Raw genomic sequence first — 22,937 nt, forward strand, 5'->3', positions numbered from 1 at the left:
AAGCAGGAGACCCCAAGTCTGCAGTTGGTAGCTGAGGCCAGGTGGGGAAAATGATGCCTCCTTCCATTCCAAAGGGCCTCGGCTGGACAAGTAGGGTTCTCCCTCTACTTCACTGCCTCACCTGCCACTGTCTACCGCAATCTTTCTGGCCTCTTGTTTCTTTTTTTTTTTTTTTTTTTTTTAAATATTTATTTATTTATGATAGTCACACAGAGAGAGAGAGAGAGAGAGGCAGAGACACAGGCAGAGAGAGAAGCAGGCCCCATGCATCGGGAGCCCGACGTGGGATTCGATCCCGGGTATCCAGTATCGCGCCCTGGGCCAAAGGCAGGCGCCAAACCGCTGCACCACCCAGGGTTCCCTCTGGCCTCTTGTTTCCACCTCACCCTTTTTGCTTCCTTTTTTTTTTTAATATTTTATTTATTTATAGAGACAGAGAGAGAGAGAGGCAGAGACACATGCAGAGGGAGAAGCAGGCATCATACAGAGAGCCTGATGTGGGACTCGATCCAGGGTCTCCAGGATCACGCCCTGGGTTGCAGGCAGCGCTAAACCGCTGCGCCACCGGGGCTGCCCACCCTTTTTGCTTCTGTGTGCCTTCCTGGCTTCTGTTCACCAGCTCCTTCTGGTGAAGCCTCCCGGATTCCTTGCTGTTGCACCAGCTGCTCCGGCTGCTGCTCTTGGCCATGCCTGACTCCCGACATCCAGCCTCCTGAGCCGAGATCTACTGGGGCCTGATTGGTTTCTACACAGTGTGGAGGCTCCCCTTCTGGCAGTATTCTTGCCCCACCTCGTGAGAGGCCACCAGCTAGCTCCTGTTTGACTCCGGTGCTGCTCCTCACATCAGAGGGGATGGAGGCAGAACCTGGTGAGACACTGGTGACCTTTGAACAAGGCGCTGGCCCAGGAGAGCCCCTGCCTCAGAGGAAGGCTGTGGGCCATTGGAAAGAGGAGACCTTTGTGCTAGGCCCTTGTGTCTGTGTGTGTGCTGAATGTCTTTACATAAAGGAGGGAAGAAGACTAGACTTTCTGGGTGAAATTCTGGAGACACACAGAAGCTGGGCGCTGGGTCTGAGGAGGATGGGAAGAGGACCCCCATTCCCCCAGATTGCGATGTTGCCAAGAGGAGCTTGAGAACATGTATCATGGATTCTTATTTTGTGCCTGGTACCTCTTTCCTATTGAGCCCCTGTCTATAGTCATTATTGTGCACCAGTGCTGTTGGACCCAAGGTGACAGGCCACAGTGTGACACAGCCCAGAAACAGTCTGTGAAGGTGTGGGGGCCAGAAACAAAGGCTAATATTGCTGGAAAGACTTTGGACGTTGGGTAGGCTGGAATTGGAGGAGCTAGGGGTTGCCCGTATCTCCGAGGGATGGGGAGGTGTTACTGACCTATAGATGTCATATATAAGGCAGGGTCTGGCTGTAAAGATGGGGTCAGACACCAGAAACACAATGTGAATGAAGGTTTGTTCCAAATGGCCAAGTGGGAAGAAAAACCAAGAGGCCAAGGGAGTGGAGGCCAAGATGGTGCCTCCACAGAGGGTGGACAGACACAGTGTCCGGAGGGTTCCGAGCTGTAGGAATGGGGGCCAGAGTCTTTTGTATAGGGATGGCCTGGGCCATTGGATGGAAGGCACTGGTTAGGGACAGTTTCATGATTGGGAAAGGGAAGCTGGAATGGTGACCAAGCCTCAGACACCTCTCGTTAACACCTGTCCCTTCCCAGCACAGCCAGATCTGGTAAATGTGCCCAAATGCCTAAGAGAAACACTCTGCAAGCCTTTCTCTCTTCTGGTTCAGCGTCTCCGCTTCCTTCTTCCCCTGAACCCTCTGGAAAACACAGACCCATCCTCCTAGAAGGCTTTGTTAAAACCCAACATGGATACACGCCATGAAAACGAGTGAATGAACACAAGCAAGGATGCCGCTGAGTGGATTTTTGAGACAGCATTGGTGTTGGTCACCTGCCTCCTTTGGCTGTAATAGAAGTCATGCAGCTTAAAAACTCTGACTGCTGATTTGAAAATTTACCCCATGCAGTGATTGATAATAGAAGCTTTCAGGGATGAATAAAAAAAGGAGGGGGAAGGGATGGCAAGGGCAAGCCCAGGAAACATGTGGATAGGTTGGGAGGCTGATGGGGAGGATGGTTAGAACTGCACCGGGTCACCTGGTCCGGAGTGGTGCTCATGTGTCTGCATGTCCCGTGTCTGTGAGACAGGTGGGGGAAACAGGCCCAGGGAAGGGGATGGGGCTTGCAAACTCACGAGTCCACCTTGCTATCATCATTTAAAGACATGCAATATGGGGCACCTGGGTGGTTCAGTGGTCGTGATCCCGGGGTCCTGGGATTGAGACCTGCATTGGGCTCCCCGCAGGGAGCCAGCCTGCTTCTCTCTCTGCCTCTCTCTGTGTCTCTCTCATGGATAAATAAATAAAATCTTAAAAAAAAAAGAAGACCCGCAGTGACCAGGTCACCACTGGTGGCTTCTTTTGAACCAACCATTGGCAGGAAAAGGAGGCCTGGCTATTCCCACAGATCTGTGGCTCTGTTACCTCCTGCACTTGTAGTAGCCGGATGGCTGCTAACAGGAAGATGCTGCTGCAGACAATGGACCATTTAGAAAGCTGAATGAGACACAAATTTTTTAAAAAATAATATTTTGCCTGACAGGGGCATGCCCAGAGAGGGAAGGCATTGCCTTGGCGTTCCCGGCTAGCTTTTATAGCTGGGTCTCTTCCTCCCTTGGAGGCTTTCATCAGATTAGAGCCTTTTTCCAGGTCCTTGGCTTTATTAGAGGTTTTCCCAGGGGCTGCTCAGTGGTTCAGATTTTAATAGAAGGCTGTTGGATGGGACTTAACTTTGTTTCTGCTGAGCTTGAGGCTGAGGTGAGGTGGTGGCCTGTCCTGTTCATTGCAGTCAAGGAAGAAAGGAAGGAAGGGAGGGAGGGACAGAGGGAGGAAGGAAGGGAACTTACAGCAGGTATCATGCACCATAGATTTCCACGGAAGTCATCTTAAGAGTCCGCACTGGTTTTAGCAGACCGAAGACCGTTTACAATCCAGAAGACTGAGTCCTAAAACACAACTGTAGTCAAAACACCAAGAAACCTTTAATAAATACTGATGCCTCGGTCTCATTCCCAGAGATTCTGATTCAATGGGTATCTTAGTTTCCTAAGGCAACCCTAACAAGAACCCCGCAGCCTGAGAAACTCAAGCCTGTCCTTGTCTCTCAGGTCTGCAGGCTAGAAGCCAGAGATCAATGTGTGGGCAGGCTGGGTTTCTTCTGAAGCCTCTCTCCTGGGTTTGTAGATGGCAGGCTGCTCCCCATGTCCTCATGTGGTCTCCCTTCTGTCCTCATCTCCTCTTCTTATAAGGACACCAGTCGTTTGGGATTCAGGCCCATCCTAATGACCTCATGTTCCCTTCATTACCTCTTCAAAGACCTCACCTCAAAGGCAGTCACATTCTGAAGTACTGGGAGCTACAGTTTTAGGGATAACAACATGCAGCTCCTGCCGATTGGCCCGCATGGAGCGTAGGCAGCAGGACTTTTTCAAGTCTCCCCCCACCCCACCCCCCGAAGAATTGCAGCTGAGGTCAAGAATCCATGTTTCCAATGGATCCTTCCTAGCATCCAGGAACAGCTGTTTGGAATATAATCCCTGGACAGTAGAGTGGTTTACATTGTGAAAGTGTTGGGAAGTTGAGTGGAAAAAGGCTGCTGTAAGCGGAGCAATGTGACGAGCTTTTGATACCAAATGAGGGGGCCATGGAGAAACTCTGTGACAAAGGTCCTTCCCAGAGTCCTTGGGGGTGGAGAGCTCTGATTTCACCTGGCGGGCTCCAGACTGGGCAGGGTGCTTACTGCACCCAAGGAGAGCCACCGCCGAGGACAGTCAGCTTCTTTTACAAGCCTTGAAATCTGTGGTTTGGTTTCCTGGATTGACCTACCCCCTAGGAAGGGAGTGCCCGGTGCAGGCAGCTGGCCTCGGCTCCTGGGCGACAACCACGGTACAACCTTACATAACCCTGCATTTGAGCTCTTGGAAAGAAGCGACTTGCATCATGTGAACACACTCAATGAGAGGTGAAGAGCGGATGGGAAGATGGGGCTCCGTTCCCAGGCGGACTTGGAGCCAGTGGTGACGGGGGTGTGTGGGCCCGAGAGTCACGGTGATGCAGGGCTTGTCCTGACTCATCCACGGCTCACCCAGCTCACGACAGGCACCCGTGGATGTCTCAGTAGTTCATCCTGCGGCAGGGATTCTGTTGCTATGTTGGTGTTGCCCTGTAAGCTCAGTTTTGGCGTATTAAAGAATTGCTATTTATTTTATTTTATTTTATTTTATTTTATTTTATTTTATTTTATTTTATTTTATTTTATTATTTTATTTCATTTCATTTATTTTATTTTATTTTATTTTATTTTATTTTATTTTATTTTATTTTATTTTATTTTATTTAGAATCCTTTTGTGAATCTGTATCCTCTCTTTGTTTCTGTCTGATGGTCGTCTGACATCTCCTCTTACTCCCTGGTCAGTTCTTCCCAAGTAAGCGGAAGAATCCATCCGCCTTAGTTTCCACATGCCTCAGAAGGCACTCACATTCCCCTTTTGACCTCCTTTGTCCTTAAATTCCTCACTGAAGTGGGGGGTAGGCTTTACTGCTACCCCAATTCTCCAGCTTCCAATGGGTGTGAGGCACTGGTGTAAGGGCTTTACTTACTTCACCGTGTTTAATCCTCACATGGGACGGATGCCATCAGTGTGATTATTGTCATCCCCATTTTACAGACGTGGAATCCAGGCTTGGAATGATGAGGAGCTGCCTGAGAATATCCAGCAGTGGTGGAGTTGGATTCAAGTCTACAGCGTTCTGACTCCAAATCTTATTCCTAGCCATCACATGCAGGGAGCCATGCTGACATGTCACTACTGATCTCATCCAAGCACGTGACTTTAAGATCCATCTATGTGGGGCACCTGCGTGGCTCAGTTGGTTAAGCATCTGCCTTCGGCTCGGGTCATGATCCCAGGGTCCAGCTCTGAGCCTGGAGCCTGTTTGTCTCCTTCTTCCTCTGTCCCTACCCCTGCTTGCTCTCAATCTCTCCCCCTTAAATAAATGAATAAATATTAAAAAAAAAAATCTATCTCTGTGGTGAGTGAACCTCAACTTTACATCTTGACTTAGACCCTTTTCCTGAGCTCCAGACTTGGGTATCCAGCTGCCTACAGCATCATCACTTGGACTTCTAACAGGTGCCTCTACCCGAACTCACTCCACTCAGAGCTCCAGTTACTCAGGTCAGAATGTGGGAGTCACCTTGACTCCTCACTTTCTTTCACAGCCCACATGCAAGTAATCAGCAAATCCCATGGGACTCGTAGTACCCAGAAGCCAACCACTTCTTCCCACCTCTGCTGCTACCACACTCCCACCATCTTCTCTCAACACAGCCATCAGAGTGAGTCAGCGTATGTGACTCTTGCTCAGAATTCCCTGATGCCCTCCTGTCTTGTTCAGAGGGTGTCAGTTATTAAGTTATTGCTACTCGACTCTATAAACTCATCCCTCTATACTGGATTTTATGTTCCTGGGGCTGGGCCCCTGAAAAACACCTTTCTCCTGGGTCCCCCTGCTTCCTGTTGGGATCGACCAGGAGGGGGCACTGGCAGGAGACTGCACCCCTGGAGGAGCGAGAGGGGACTCACTTTTTCCTGTTTTGTTTTTTGTGGGTTTCCTGTCAGGTTGCAGCCCTCTGAGTGGCACCCCGGCCCCACCACCTCACCCAAGCAGTGGGAGATCCGTCCTGGAGACAGTTAAATCCACTTGGCAACTTGAACCCACGCTCAACAGCCAATCTCACTGTGCTTCCTCTGGGTTGCTGGAACCAGCTGCCATGATCCCCTCTTCAATGGTCTGGGCTCCTGCCCCATGGGACCCTCGTCTGAGATTCTGAATTTTAATAACTCATCCTTCCCAACCCCAGCCCTAGGGGTGGAGCCAGCTTCCTGCATTTGCTCTCTCTTTTACCCTGTCCATGACCTGGTTAATGACTTTATTCCTCATTACCATGTCTTTATATTAAATTAGCTCTGTGGAAATAACTGATGTGGCCTCTGCCTCCTGACTGGGCCCTGCTCGGAATCAGAGCCAAAGTCCTTAAAGCAGCTTGTAAGGTCTTCCATGAACTAGCTTCCTGCCACCTCTCCAGTCTCAGCTCCATTCCACCTTGCTCTGCTTTGCTTCTGCTCTTCTAGCTCCGCTGGCCCCTTGCTATTCTGCAGACACACTAACCCTTTCTCCTGCCTCTGGGTCTTCGCCTTCTCTGATACCTTTGCCTGAAGATCTCTCCCTACCATTCCACGTAGCTTCTCCTTCACCTCCTTAGGATCTCTGAAATGTCTCCTCTTCAGTGAGTCCTTCCCTGACCATCCTATGTGATCCACATTCCCCACCCCTGGGTGATTCCCATCCTTCTTGATCTGCCTGGTTTCCCCCCTGAGCACCCACAACCATCTGATAGTCTGTAGCCTGTATATATTTACACGTTTACTTGGTAATTACCTATCCCTTGCCAACAGAATATAAGATCAAGGTGGTCAGAGACTTTTCCTTTTTTAATGAGGACTATCTTCCAGACTTTATTTTATTTATTTAAAAGATTTACTTATTTATTTGAGAGAGAGAGAGAGAGAGAGAGAGCACGTATGATTGAGCGAGGGAGCACATGAGTGAGGGGAGGGGCAGAGGGAGAGGGACAAGCACACTCCCCTCAGAGCAAGAAGCCCAACACAGGGCTTGGTCTCACCACCCTGAGACCTGAGCCCATATCAAGAGTTGGATGCTCAACTGGCTGAGCCACACAGGAGCCCCTGCTACCTTCCAGACTTTAGAACACGTGCCTCACACATACTGAATGTTTCATAAGTATTTGTTGAATGAATAAATGAATTGGAATTCTTGACTTTCAGGACTAAGGTGCCCCAAGCTCAGGTGGCACTGTTCTCATGCATCAGAGTGAATCCTAGACAGGATGCTGGCTTTGTAGGAAAATGAATATAGGTGCTTTTGCCAAAGACAAGTGAGGTGGGGTGGGCAGCATTGGCAGTGTCAGCACTCCGGTGTGCATGGGCTTGGGATGTATTTTTGAAAAGTGAGTTGTATTTTTTTCTCTTGTTTCTCCCAATTGCTATTGCTAGCACTGGGGTGGTGGGGGGCAGGGGCCAGGAAAACTAACAAAATTTAGAAGTTCCCAAGACTAAACGTTACCCTTAGTTTCCATTTTGACTGGCTTTCGAACTGATGGACATGGTAGGGGGGTGTATTTCTATAATACCATCCTGAGAACTTTTTTTTTTTTTTGGAAAGACACTTAACCAACTGAGCCACGCATGTGCCCCTATGCTGATGACTTTATAGAACATTCTAAGTAGTTACTGGCTTCCTTTGAGCTTAGTTCATAATGAAAGAGCCTCGGCTTGTAGGTTATTGGCTTTCTGTTGTCATCTGTGTGTCTGTGAGTGGGTCGGCTCTGGACTGCCACACCTTACTTCTTTTTTTTTTTTTTTTAATTTTTTTTTTTAAACAATGTGATTTTTATTTTTTTTTTAATTTTTATTTATTTACGATAGTCACAGAGAGACAGAGAGAGAGAGAGAGGCAGAGACACAGGCAGATGGAGAAGCAGGCTCCATGCACCGGGAGCCCGACGTGGGATTCGATCCTGGGTCTCCAGGATCGCGCCCTGGGCCAAAGGCAGGCGCTAAACCCCTGCGCCACCCAGGGATCCCCACACCTTACTTCTAAGATGAGGCCTGGATCCCTAATCCAGGAGGGCTAACTGCATTTTCTGGCCAAGAAGAGGCAAGGAATTTCTTAACATCGGCAGCTAGTCGAGACCCAGCTTCCTAGGGCTGAAGGTCGACTCAACCCCATATCCAGCACATTACAGGTTATACCCTGCCCTGCTGGATTGTGGGTAAGCTCCCTGGATTACAATGGCAGCTGCTAGGTTCTTGCTGCTGTGATTCATCTGTTCGGTCTTGTTTGCCTTGGATTTCAGCCACCCGTGTTTCAGAAGGTGCTGAGCTGGCCACTGTTCTTGGCCTCAGAACACAGGTATGAGTGGTGCCATGTTAAATGGTAGTGGCAATTATGGTTGCTGATTTGAAAGGAAGCTGAACACGCTGGCTTTCATCAGGTCAGCTTTGCTTGGCCACATGCAACTTTCCACTTGGGCAAATGAGCTCTGAATCCTTGATTCAGCCAGACTCTTTCAAGGTGTTATATTTCTGAGTTTGGGTAACTAAACAAGAAACTCTGTGAAGCTTGAGTACTATCTACACCGTCATTGCACTCGGTGTCCTCTGAAAAGAGGTTCTTAAAATACATAGACCCCCTCACCTCAGGGGTTTAGCTCAGTTTAGCACCACCCCAGCCTTAGTTTACTATACCATATTGGCAACAAAAATATCTGAGTTGTATTCTAACTTTTGAAACGTAGGATGCATGCAGGATGTAATTAATAAATACTTAGAATATATCACACTGTGCTGGGTACTACGGGGGAGTAGAAAACCAGAGACTTGGTTACTGTCCTGAGGAGACTCCAGAAGTGGTAGGGAGGTGGACGGTACACACACTCATAGACACAGTAAAACAAAAATATACTTAAGCAAGAAAATGTGTTTATAGACAGGAGTGCTATAGATACTCAGAGAAAGAATAGGTAACTGTGGACCTATGTTTGGTGGAGAAGGCTTCTTGGAATTTAAAGTGGCCTTGAGCAAAGAGTGTGGATTTGGACTGACAGGGAGAAGAAGAAAGGACCCTAAGACCAGGGGTAGTCTGAGCTGGAGCTTCATGGCACGAACACATGTAGCATCCATGGTGTTTCGCAAGTCGATGAGCTCTCTCCAAGGGAGTTATTAGAAAGGAAGATGAGCAGATGGGAAAGGACAAAGCATTGGAGGACACCCAATCTGGTTGGATAGACAGGATACGTGCATGAAGAAAGATAAGTCAGACTGTTTGTGCAATTTAAAATATTAAAAGAAGATTCAAAGGGAAAAAGATAAGAAATACTTGGCAACTGGACCTTAAAAGCCAAATAAGAGGTATGAACAGGTGTGCTTCTGGACTCCAGGGGAGGGAGGAAACACGCAGGGTAGGCTTTGTAGAGGAGCATCAGACCTTTAATACATCTTAGGAAGGAGGAGAGGCAGGAGAAAAGTGTGTACAGTGGATGAAACAGGGCAAAGCTGATTTCAGAAGGTCTCCAGCTACTTGGTGAAGAAGGAGATAGGTATTGGACCAGGATTGGGGTCTTTAGACACGACAAGAAGGTCTGTGACTGTTATCTTGGGGAATGAAGCCAGGGAGGGAATGAAGGACAAATACCAGGATTACTAAGCACTTACCAGGGCCAAGCTATATTTGGATGGTGTGAGCCTATGGTGGGCCAGAGGGGGTTATGGGCCCCTCTCCAGTCCTGTTTTGTGATTCAAAAGGTCAGGATTGGGAGTAGGTGGGGGCTGACTCCAAGGGAGGATCTGAGAGACTCCAATCTCAGTTGCTAAAGGAAGTAGCATTTATTCAGCAGAGTACAGGGTTTGGTGAGCCTGCTGCTGCAGCTGGTGGTGGTGGTGGTGGGATTCTGGGGAATGGGAGGAGACCCTGCTGGGTTAGGCCAGTGTGGAGGCAGAGGCAGAGGCAGCCTTGTGCTGATGAGGTCCTGGGGAGACCTTGCTGGCCAACATAGCAATGAGCAGAGAGGAAGAAGAAGGGAATCCAGGAGAAGATTCTTTAAGAAGAAAGCAGAGCATATGTGTTTTCTCTGACACTTCTCTACATAAAGGAAGTTAGGTTGAATTAGGAGGTTGTCAATAGTGGCGTGTATAACATGACAATGAGAACTAACTTCAAAGATCTTTGAAGAAACCGTTCTCCAAATTTCTTTAGATTTTCTTTGTTTTCTACCCAGACTTATTTTATGAAACACCCTTTGGTTAATATATCTGGCAGATGTTAGAGGAGGAAAGAGGATTTCACTTAGTTTGGAAACTCAGCTCTCTCATTTCCTAACCATGAAATCTTGGGCAACTTACCCAACCTTCTGCTCTTGGTTTTCTCACCTGTAAAATGGAACTCTAGTACTTTCCCTCAGGGCTGCTGTGAGGATAAATATTGGGTTCCCACAAATGGGGACTGTTGTTATTTTACCATTAGACTTTCAGAGGGGTTTATTTCAGTGTGGGTTGCTGTTCACCCCTGCTCCTTTTCACTTCCATGTCTCCTTTCTCTCTCTCTTTTACGCCTCACTCACTCAGTAAACACGTCTACTTACATTTGTGATTTGGAATAGGTAACTGGAAGTAAGCCAGTATTTTCTTTTCTTTTTATTTTTTATTTTTTATTTTTTTTTAAATTTTTTATTTATTTATGATAGTCACAGAGAGAGAGAGAGAGAGAGATATCGGCAGAGACACAGGCAGAGGGAGAAGCAGGCTCCATGCACCGGGAGCCCGATGTGGGATTCGATCCCGGGTCTCCAGGATCGCGCCCTGGGCCAAAGGCAGGCGCCAAACCGCTGCGCCACCCAGGGATCCCCTTTTCTTTTCTTTTTAAAAATAAGTTGCAAACGATGCCACTTTTAAGCAGGATAAGGGAAGAAGAAAAAGAAGAAGGAATGAGCCTTGTGGGTCACGGCTGTTTGGCAAATCCCAACAGTCTTCATAGGCCAGTTGGGATCTTCCTCTCCTAGACTCACACCTCTCCTAGGCTCACACCTCTCATAGGCTCTGGTGGAAGTCTCCTCCTAAAGTGACTGAGTCAGGGGTCACTGTGTGCTGAGTAATGTGGCTCTTTGCTGGGACAGAAGTGGGCAGCCCTTGCAAGGCCTCTGCGAGAGAGTGATGCTGGTGTTGTGGGAAACCGTGGAGGAGCTCCACGAGCCCAACATATGGGTCAAAAACCACATAGTCTCTGAGTGGTGTTTCCCAGTATAACTCACATCTGTGAAGTATATCAGGGAAAATTAAATGAGTCCAAGAAGGAAACAGGTTCAAGTGTATTTGGAAGATATTAAAGAAAGGGAAAATAATTCTCCAAGGGGTCTGATCTCACCTTTCACTTTTTATGGAAAACATTTGGTTCTCTGGTTACAACATCTTTGCTTGAAGTATATTAGCAATACTGTGTTCATTTGACAATCATGGTATTTCTTTTTGAGTGCAGTATGTAGGATGAAGTTCTAGTTCGTATTCTTTGATGAGTTCTACTTCCTTGGCACAGAAAGTCTGTAATAGTCATGGGTTTGGCCAGGATTTTGTTTTCTCTAATTTAATTTGTCTAAAGTACAAGTGAAGACTTTGTGGGCCGAGGCCAAGAAATCATTCTTCATGTTTGCCTAACACTTATTGCCTATAGATCTCAGATTCTTAGCTCATTGAGAGACTAGTTGAAAGAACACAGGATTACATTAAAACATAATCCTTGCTCAAGTATTTCCATTGTGTGAATTTGACAAAGATGCCCAACTCACATGTGTTGTCCTCAATTTCTTTGCTTCTATGACTCACCCTGGAAACCTCCTTACTTTAAGAAACAACCCAAATGAATATGACGTTTTGTCATATGAAAGTACTGAGGTATAAAACTTTTCCAGAGACAGGCATTGCAAAAATTGCCCATCAGAGTATAATTTTGGTACTTATGTGTATAAAGGGGCAGGGGGAGAGGTTGTTTATCAAAAGTTCAATGTAGATGTCTCTTGCTATTTGACCTCTGGCCATCCAAATTTTCCTTCTTGGAACTCAACCAGCAAACTGATTCAGATAAATCCATCACTCTCTGAAATGTCAGTTCTTGTTTTCTGAAGCTCTGGCACCAGATAGACTTCTTACTCTCTAAACTCGCTATCCAAACAGTTGCTCTCTGGACCTAGGAGTCAAATAAATTTAGATAACAAGGGGCGCTTCTCCCACTGCTTACTTTCTAGAAACCACTTATTTACTGTAGAAAATTAAGAATTCACAGAGAAGACTAGAGATAAAAGATGAAATGGCTCACTGACAGAGGTATAATTCTGAACGCTCACTTCCTGAGAATGGCTTTATGGCAAGGGGTGAAGAATATCCTTCCTTTGCTTCTCATTCTCCTCAGTTCAGAACATTCCAAATCCATAGGCATATCTAAAAAACAGTTTGTTGATAGATCTCCATGTTGGCTTGGATGACTCTTTGGATCTGGCCTGCATGGACTGTGTAGGTTTTTTCTGTAGGTGCTAGCCTTTTGCACTTGAGTCTGAATTAGGCCACTGGACCTTTCCTTGGTGATTGGTGTCTCATTTCTCTTCTCAGGCACTGCAGGACAGTCTGCTAGGCAGGTTTTTCAGGGTGACATTTGTAGCCACAGGATCTGTGAAAGTGTACGATCAATCATTGGCAGTAATTCATTTCCCTACTGATAGGCAAGGTCAAAAACATCTTGTTGAAATACAGTTTGAAACCTACACACAAAGAAATTCAGGGATGAAAGCGATGCAGAATTGATAGCACCCATTGACCTAAAAAAATACATTTTCCCCCAAGTGCTCAAAAAATAACCACCACTGCTATCTGGTGTCCAACTGAGTATGTGAGCAAAACAAAGCCAGATGCAGTCCATTAACTTCCTGGCTTTCTTATGCAACACTGCCAGGGCCAGTCTCCCAACTGCACTGATTTTAAATGAGCTTTCCCAGTTTCATCCGCATTGCTTCTTCGGGCCACAGCCATAAGTGAAGGCAGGACATGGAATATCTGGCCAAATGCTAGGTAGTGTGGCCATGCTGCTAAGGTGGCTGTCAATGCGTTGTGTCCATTTATTTCCAGCCCTCTGACTGCAGATGTACACTGTGGATATGACTCCCCCAAAGCAGCTCTTTTGAAAACATTTCCCTCGCATGGCTTTGTGCAAAACAATGTTGATTCTGAGAGTTGCTCTGGCTCTAGTTAGGGCTCAAGTCACTGTTTATGGGGGTATCTTTAAGGGAATTAGAACAAGTCAGTACCTCTGAGCTGATGAAGCTTCTGGGCCTGGAGACAGCTAGCACCATGTATGAAGGCAAGGTGGTTTCCTCTGGTTGGTGGAAGCCCTGCTCAAAGCAGAGAGAGGACTTGACCTTAGCTCCGCCGGGGCCCTTTGCACATCACACACTACATAGTTATCCACAGCAGCCCAGTTAGGGGCAATAGAGCGCCTGGCTGGCAACACTCAGGGTGAATTTCTGATCACCCTGAGACACCTTTCTTGCCTGGAGCTCTGAGCTCCCTGCCTACACCCTCTCACCTTGCCATTTTTTATGCACTCAGGGCAGGATATATGATTCCCAGGCAAACAGAAGCCCAGTGAGAGAAATTAGTTACCTGGGGGACAGTGTAAAGCAGCGGTCCTGCCAAGACCTGAACCCTGGTCTTTTAACTGGGTTCTATAAATCCCCCAGTGGGACATGACTTAGATTTAATTTAGTTTTTAAGTCTTGGCAAGCTAGATGCCATGTGTTTGTGTAGACTTGCGCCATTTAAAAGGTTCTTGGAGTTTAGATCTTGCATGTAATTTGCTACATTAGCTTTGGGCAAAAATATTTGCTTTTTGGTCCTTTGTGGTTTAAGTTTCTTTTCAGCATTAACCTGGCATGTTAGAGAGAGCTGTGCTGTGGAACACAGCAGGGGCCCAGGGTTCAGGGCAGGGTGAGGAGGGAAGGCTTATTACTGATGGCAGCTTTTCAGGCTGCAGGAGCTCAGAGAAGATTTTCCTGGTTTGGTTGGTTGGTTGTTTATGTATTCTGGATATTACACAGTTGAGATTAGGAATCTAAAGGACTTCAAACAAAGCCATTTAGATTGGGGTGAAGGTGAGGATAAACTTTCTTCTGGTACCTTGGATTAAGTAAGAACATCACTGTGACGTTTGTTGTGCAAAGTGACACACCAATGTTTGGCCACCTGTGATGTGAACAGAACCAGGATGGATTATTCCTTTTTTTAAAAAAAAAGATTTTATTTATTCATGAGCGACAGAGAGAGAGAGAGAGAGAGAGGCAGAGACATGGGCAGAGGGAGAAGCAGGCTCCCTGCAGGGAGTCCGATGTGGGACTTGATTCCAGGACCCTGGGATCACGCCCTGAGCCAAAGGCAGATACTCAACACTAAGCCACCCAGGTGCCCCTGGGATGGATTATTCCGATCCAAATTTGGCTGTCTTCTTGGACTCTTAGCCACTTCTGCATTGGAGAATGGGTTACTTAGGAATTAGATTGAATTCTTTTGGAATCTAATTAGGAATTAGATTGTATTCTTTTGTGACAATAAGCAGGAGGCAGATATTTTGCCCCCATCTCTCGAGGTGGATGGCTGGAGTGGAGCAAAGGAAGTCACTAGTTTAGTCATACGATGAACTCTCAGAGCAGTATCTGGGCATCCAGGGGAGACAGACTGTGAAGATAAATCCTGCAGCTCTCACTGATTTCCAGGACTGTCTTCCCTTCCTTTGCTCCCTTTTTGAAGCTAAGGCTATTACTCTGTTTTGGTAGGTGCAAAACTTCTCCTGGTTCCTGCACCATTGCCAGCCTCTCAACTGGATTTTCTTCCTCCCTCCCTCCCTCCCTCCCTCCCTCCCTTCCTTCCTTCCTTCCTTCCTTCCTTCCTTCCTTCCTTCCTTCCTTTTTAAAGATTTTATTTATTTATTCGACAGAGAATGAGCATGAGAGAGAGAGAGAGAGAGGGAGAGGGAGCATGAGCCAGGGAGAGGCAGAAGGAGAAGGAGAAGTAGACTCCCTTCTGAGCAGGGAGCCTGACATAGGGCTCAATCCCAAGACCCTGAGATCATGACCTGAGCTGAAGGTGGATGCTTAACTGGCTGAGCCACCCAGGTGCCCCTCAACTGAATTTTCAAGTCTCATGCATTCACATTGGAAAGCCCAGATTCTAACATCAGCAGGGAAAGTGAGAAGCTATTATATTTTTTAAAATCCACCCTTAAAAAAGTCTTCATTTGCCTATTTTGTGTAGTACATGCAGTTTACAGTATAAGTATGCAGAGTATATATAAAAATACAGCTAAGACTATGTAAGCAACATTTAATTTTTCAGTGCCAAATCTTTACACATTAGCATCCCGGCAAGAGGCTTTGAGAGATAAGCAGGAGCGAAGATTGATTTAGGGCAGAGTAGATACACATCTCTCATCTCGGCTCATTCCAGAGCATTTGCTCGCGGTGGGAAATGGTAAGTAAAATTGCCCACATTACTGGAAAATCTCCCTCTCTCTCCTTACCCCCACCCTGTGGGTCTCCCTCTATTCTTCCCCCCTAAATGGATAGAGTTGACTTCGTATAAGGTAAAAATGCATGTAATGTGGCACAAATGCCAGTTGGAGGTCAGTGAATGTCACCGTGAAATATAAGAAAAAGGAAAGTTTGCTGCTTCCTAGTTCATTAGCAGGAAACCACACTGACAGATTTTATGTTTTTGTTGGAAGGATCAGACTCTCATCCGAGTACAGGCTTATAGTTTATGTTAGCTTAGTAGTTTACATGGGGATGCTACATTGTTTAAGCCAACCAAATCAATGGACTTTTGGAAAAACACAGCTAGTGTTGTATTCAGGGATGTGTTACACCAGGAAAGCCCTGCTTATGAGCAAATGTAGCACATGTTAGGAAGCATCCAGAGAAGAATTCTGGAAAATATGCAACTGAGTGTTGAATGACATGGTCTTTACTTCTATGCTCCTCCGAAGCAACAATACTTTACTGCAAAGTGTGATGGCAGCAGGCGGGGTGGAGAATTTGAAAGAAGTCACAGGCCAAGAGAGAGCTTATTCTGGAAAAATCATCTCTGAAGCTAGCTCCAAGACAATCTGGGTTGGTTAATTGTCTGTTTGCTCTCATCTCCTTTTCTCATTTTCTTCTGCTCTGTTTTAGATTGCATGGGCTGACCCCTATAGACTATGTTCTCAGACTCTCCTGCCAAGTGTCTTAGAGTCAGGTTTGGCCAATAAGAGTCATCAGAAGATAGGAGAAAGATAGAAGCTGAGGTCTTTCTGTCTCATTTTCTCCCTGGGGTGGTGTATTTGGTGTATTCTCCCTGGGTCTCACGTGCAGTTGTAATTCTTACAACTCCTGCTGGACCTCCGCAGCCTTGGACACCAGTAATACCACTTCTCCCTTTATTTCCTCAGCCTTGGAAAGGGTCATGGTTTCCTGCTGCTGCCAATCCCTGGGTCGCCTCACCACCCATTTTGGGTTTTCTTTTTAGCTCTTCCAACATTTCTTGGGTTTTTCCTTTTAGCTCTTCCAACATCTTTGTGACAAGATCCCCATATTCACATTTCTATGTTGAGCTACCTGATTAGACTGTGTTCATTGTTGTGTTAGGTTTGCTTGCTCTCACAGACCCTGAGAAATGCTGACCCGTGCTCTAGCCTCCATTTTTGATTTGTTCTCAAACTCATTGTTTGCCCTTAGCCTGACCTTAAATTTAATCAGCCCGTGGTGCCTCACATTTATCTTAGTATTTGTTTTTTGGCCTTATTTTTTTCTTTTTTCTTTTTTTTTTTTTTTTTAAGATTTATTGATTTATTTTAGAGAGAGAGAGTGAGCATGCATGGAAGTGGGGGGAGGGGCAAAGGGAGAGGAGAGAGAGAATCTCAAGCAGACTCCCCTCTGAGCATGGAGCCTGACATGGGGCTCAAGCTTAGGACCCTGAGATCATGACCTGAGCTGAAGTCAAGAGTCAGACATTTAACTGACTGAGCCACCCGGAGGGGACTGTGCCTCTCTGGCCTCAATCTTGATGCTTGGTTTTTATGCTTTAACTCCCTCCTCCATACCTCCATCTTTGCTGGCACAAGATGTCTGAAATGTGGTACCCTGGATTTACAACCAGTAGGCCCCTCAGATATTTAAAACAACTCCCTATTTTCACCAGGGAGAGCACCAACACCTAGTTAATTACTTCCCCAAGGTCACCAACTTAATGGTGGGAAGTGAGGAGGGGAAGGAAGGTTCACATTCATGTCTAGATAAGCTTTGTATCACTTATTAATTGTAACATGTGACAGGACATAGAGATTGAAATACCTACTACCTGACGATCCTCCTCATTGCCCAGCTTTTGCTTTCAAGTAGACATTTTGCACTGAGTGGACAGAAATATTAATTAATTAATTCAACTCATATGTATTGATTGTCACTAAGGGTAAGGGTCAATGCTGAATGCTTTGAGAAGGATTCACATGAGTAGGAGATGACCTCCATCCTCAAGAAACTCACTCTCTCTGAAGGAGTATGATATGTATACCAATGATTCATATGTCTGTAATATATGTCTTGTATGTCTACACAGAATAGAAAGCTATAAGTTTCATAAGAGGGATGCAAATACAGTATTTTTTGATGTGGAGAAGAGAGAAAGTTGCTTCTGCCTGGGCAGCATTAATGTAACAGATAGTATTTAAAATAGACTGAAAAGCACAGATAATATTTGACTACATAGAGCTTGGGGGAATTATTCAGGAGTGATTGGAAGCAAGTAAGGAGGGGCACCTGGGTGTCTCATTCAGTTGAGCATCTGCCTTCAGCTCAGGTCGTGATCTCGGGGTCCTGGAATCAGGCCCCATGTCAGGGTCCCTGCTCAGCAGAGAGTCTGCTTCTGCCTCTTACTTTGCCCCCGCCCACTTGTGCTCTGTCTCTCTCTCCTTGTGTCTCTCTCTCAAATGAATAAATAAAAACTCTTAAAAAAAAGCAAGTAAGGAGACAGTGAGTGGTTCAGCATTACTCGAAAACATTGTGCCTTTAGGAGGGATAATAATAACAATTTTGGTAACAGCAACAATCATGGCTAATATTTAATGGACTCCTACCTATGTACCAACCACTGTGCTATTTTATGTGCTTTGTCTGAAAAAAATGAGATGGATATGGGTATTTCTTGCAGATAGGGAAACTGAGGCTCACACAGGTTTAGTAATTTGTGTGTGTATGTTTGTGCTGTGGTTTTAATATATTGTGTGTTTTATACAAATAAATCTAACAAGGATGAGGTAAAGAAAAAAATCCTTCAGAAACATAATTTTTATTTATTAGCAGTTCACAAAGCCATTTTTTTTGCCTTCAGAAAAAAGCTTTTAAATATTTATTATTGGAGCACCTGACTGGCTCAGTCAGTGAAGTATGTGACTCTTGATCTCAGAGTTGTGAGTTTGAGCTCCATGTTGGGTGTAGAGAGTACTTAAAAATAAAATCTTAAAAAAAATTATCATTAGGCTTAGTAATGTTTTATAAATCATGACTGGGTTTCACATAACCTGAAACCTAGTTAAAAACATTGTGTTTGGTTTTTAGTTCTGCATGCTTTTCTTTTAATGTCTTGTGCACATGCTGATTTTATATCATCACTAAGTAATAACCTAAGGTATCATAGATGCTTAGTGCAAGGTTCACCATTAATGATTGTGGGTATACCTCCTTATTTTAAATCAATTAAAAACAATTTTAGGGTTTTTTATTGGTTGACTTTTTGGAAATGAAATCTATGTTTTTCACCTTGTAACAGGACTGATGAAGAGCTTGTCCAGGTGAGGGAGAAGTACTGGCTGTGTTATTTTCTCACTGCTTGCTTGGGTTTGTGTTATTTGTAGGATTTCCAATCTGAGGTTTCTACAGCTTTTTCTTTTCTTTTCTTTCTTTCTTTCTTTCTTTCTTTCTTTCTTTCTTTCTTTCTTCTTTTTTTCTTTCCTTCTTGTATTTATTTATTCATGAGAGACACAGAGAAAGGCAGAGACCTAGGCAGAGGGAGAAGCAGGCTCCCTATGGGGAGCCTGATGTGGAACTTGATCCTAGGACCCTGGGATCATGACCTGAGCCAAAGGCAGACGCTCAACCACTGAGCCACCCAGGCATCCCTTCTACAGCTTTTTTAGTGACTTAAGGGTCAATTTAGTCAAAATCACATACTGTAATGAATACAGACTCTGTCACATAGTTAGGCACAAGAAAATAGCTAAATGCTCTAAATGTTGAAAGGGAGCAAAAAGCTAAGGAGAGATACTGCTCTCAACCTTCTCAGAAAGCCTCACTGATCCTGAATGTTGCAGATTAGGTAGCAAACCTTGGTTAATCTGGATATGATATATTTGTTAAGCTTGATTAGCTTGTTTTGAAATAAAAACACACAATAATATCCTGATGGTCTGAATTACTCCAGGATTCTATAACCATCAATCATCAAAACTGTATACCTTGCCCATTTTTAAAAAAGATTTATTTATTTATGTGAGGGAGAGAGAGAGAACAGAGAGAGAGGGAGAAGCAGACTCTGCACCAAGCAGGATGCCCGATGTGGGGCTTGACCCCAGGACTCTGAGATCATGACCTGAGCCAAAGGCAGACACTTAAGTAACTGATCCATCCAGGCGCCCCTCTTTTTTTTTTTTAAAGATTTTATTTATTTATTTATTTATTTATTTATTTATTTATTTATTTATTTGAGAGTGAGCACAAGCAGGGGAAGGGGCAGAGGGAGAGGGAGAAACAGGCTCCTTGCTGAGCCAGGACCCCAGGATCATGACCTGAGCTGTAGGCAGATGCTTAACCAGTGGAGCCACCCAGGTGCCCCTCCCCCCCTTGCCCATTTCTTTATATGGCCTAGGCTTCTGGAGGAAGATATGAAAAAAGGTCGGGAAAAAAGTCTTCAGATAATTTTATTTCCTCTGGAAAAATCTGAGATGGGACTCATAATTCCTAAAAACATTCTTCTCAACTCCTTTTAGGTATGAGTTTGAGAAAATGCTGATTTAACTGAGAGGACGGTGTATTTACATGTATAAATATTCATTATTTCTATATATGAGGGTTGAAGAACTCAAACATTTATAGGAAATTAAATCCTATTTTTATCATAACTCCCCTCCTTAGAGTGGATAGTACTGACATTTAAATTGGAATCCACTCCTTTCTTCTTTCTGTTGACCAAAGTAATACTGGGAAAATATGGGAATGATCTGTTTACCAAAGTGATATCATCTATATCCAAGCATGCTAAACCAAACCCCAAAGCCTCGTGGATGAAATATCTACCTCCTGTGTTCAGGCCAACAGGTTCAATTCCTGCTGGGATGGTAGTTTTTTTCAATTAAATTTCCATTAACTTTTCGCCTCTGTGTCATTAGACGCTAATTCTTGTATGGAGTAAAGATGAAAGAGTAAAAAAGAAATATCTGATTTGTGCATCACGTTGCTGACAAGTGAAATACAACGATGACAACTTTTTATTGTGGGAAATAGGGAAGCCAGCGAGGGGACAGTTCTTTTAGGCCCGACTCTGGCCACGGCGGAGGAATGGTGGCAGTCACAGCTTGGAAGGCAATTTGGAAGATAGGGATCACACCGTGGCAACACGCAGGATCTAAATGCTGGGGAGCGAGGAAGGAGAGAGCAGGCTTCCATAAGCCCAGGACACTGGAGGGGGCAGGGTATGAATGATGATTCGGGGAAATAGAGGACAGGAGGGATGTTGGTCATTTGAAAAGCTGTTGCAAAGAGGGAGAGAAATTTCATCACGAAAGAAAAGAAAAAATCAGAACTGTAGGGGTGACCCACTTGGTTAAGATATGTATTCTTCGACGATCTAAAGTTCAAGCAATGCTGTGTAAAGCATCTAGAAGAGCAAGTGGCATAGAGGGATGAAAGAGCAGTGTGTGCCTTTAGACATTCACACGGAAAGGCTTTTCAGGCACAAATGGAGATAGTGAGAAACGCACAGAGGATATGACAACAGTTTTACAATGAAGAAGGCAAAAAAAAAAAAAAGACAAAAATCAACCAACCCCAAATCAAAAGATACGGTTGCCAATTGTTAGTGAGAAATAGCAATATTTGATGCTCAAGAAGGCTGGCTCAAGAAGACTTTTCAAGAAGTGGCCATATTCTTTCAAGTATTTGTGGAAATAAGAGTGAATGAGTTTGACAGTTCCATTATACAAATTTGACCAAATGGGCTTAGACTCAGAACCTAAAAAATAGAAGCAAAAGAGATTAAGGATAGTCTATTCACTGGGGCCTCTCTGGATTTTTATTTGGGGTGTCTAACGGATTGGATGATCAGACTTTCATTTCATTCCATGTTTTATTTGAGAATACAAAGTATTCTGTACAACTGTACATGCACATACCGATTTATGTCCAGATACATATATACGTGGTCTATATGTATTTGTCTATGTGATGTAGAATCAACTTTAAAATCCCCACGAGGGAGCAGCCTGGGTGGCTCAGTGGTTTAGCGCCGCCTTCAGCCCAGGACCTGGATCCTGGAGACCTGGGATCAAGTCCCATGTCAGGCTTCCTGCATGGAGACTGCTTCTCCCTCTGCCTGTGTCTCTGCCTCTCTTTCTTTCTGTGTCTCATGAATAAATACATAAAAATCTTAAAAAAAATAAAATAAAATCCCCACGAAAAGCCTGCTATCTGTTGAGTGCTTAGTGACTCCACGCACTGTTTTACACATTGTACATTTCGATTATTCATCTCAGTTACTCTGTTGGGCATATTCTCTATTTCCCCCCCATTTTTATGATGAGAAAACTAAGGCATGGAAGTTCAAGTGTGAGTTCATAGGATGTGTATGTGGAAGATCTGGGACTGGTAACCAGGCATTCCGACTCTAGAGCCTGTGTTCATAATCGCAACTCCAAGGAATGGCAGTTAGTTGGTAAGAACATTGTATCTGCAATAGGTTTAACACTTAGATTTAAATATATGCTGTTCTGAGAATATTTACTTCGAAATAAAACAGTGGAATTCAAATTGAAATAAGATAAAAAGGCTAACGTGATTCAGGGAGGGATCTCTTTCTTATTTTACTGCTGGAAAGAAACCACATCACTTCTTGGAAGGATGCAAAACATGAATTTAAAGTAAAATAGGCTTATCTCAGCCCCCTAAGCCATTGTGTTGGTTAGGAATGAATTTGGCCCCAAGTAGCGCAAAATCCAGCTCACAGTACCTGATACAAATAAGGGTTTATTTTTCCCCCGTGCAGCAAGAAGTCTAGAGCGAGGCAGCTGCAGTTGGTTTACCTGCTTAACATCATCCAAGTCGGAGTCTGCATGCTTTTGGTCTTTCTTCCATGGTTGCCATAGGACAGTCTTAACTCCAAATGTTCAAGGCAGGTGACATGGAGAACAGGTGACACCAACCATGTCTGCCATTATCAGGAAGCCAATTATTCTTAAAGGACCCTGTGCCCTTCCCTTCCGCCTCTACCTTCCAGGGACTTGGCTGGGACAGTGTCACTACTGGTTGTAAAACAGGCTGAGAATATATTTGGGTTTTAAGGAGGAAGGAAGTTGGCTATAGTGGCTGAGAAGCTCATCAATGGTGTTTGTCTTAGCATCTCAATGGATCTTCCTTAAGGAACAGTTGACTTGCAGAACGGTGTAACAGATCATCAAATAACTTTCAACCTCATGCTATTAGTCAAACCAAGCTAAATCACATGTTTCTCTTTTATAACCCTCTTAGAACATTCTATTTGATCTCTTTAACAATTGACTCTAAATCTTTTTGAAAAAAATAATCATTTTCATTGTCATAGAGGAATGACTCCTTAAGCAATGGGGAGCCTCAATTTAGATCCTATCCAAATGATCTCAAATTCTAAAATGATTCCAAACTGGTGGGATTTTACTGTATCCCACCTGCATCTGTGTTCACTTGGATGAGACGTACACAGCAGACCTCAGATAAAATAGGTTTTTTTTCCATGGAATTTTTAAAAAGTTAGCATCAATTATTATTAGGTGTCATTTTTACTCACCAGCATGCATTCTGGGCAATAGGAAATTCATTTAAAACAAAATTATGCAGTCCAATTTCAAG

The sequence above is a fragment of the Nyctereutes procyonoides genome, unplaced genomic scaffold (assembly GCF_905146905.1).
Source record: "Nyctereutes procyonoides isolate TBG_1078 unplaced genomic scaffold, NYPRO_anot_genome, whole genome shotgun sequence".
Taxonomy (NCBI): domain Eukaryota; kingdom Metazoa; phylum Chordata; class Mammalia; order Carnivora; family Canidae; genus Nyctereutes; species Nyctereutes procyonoides.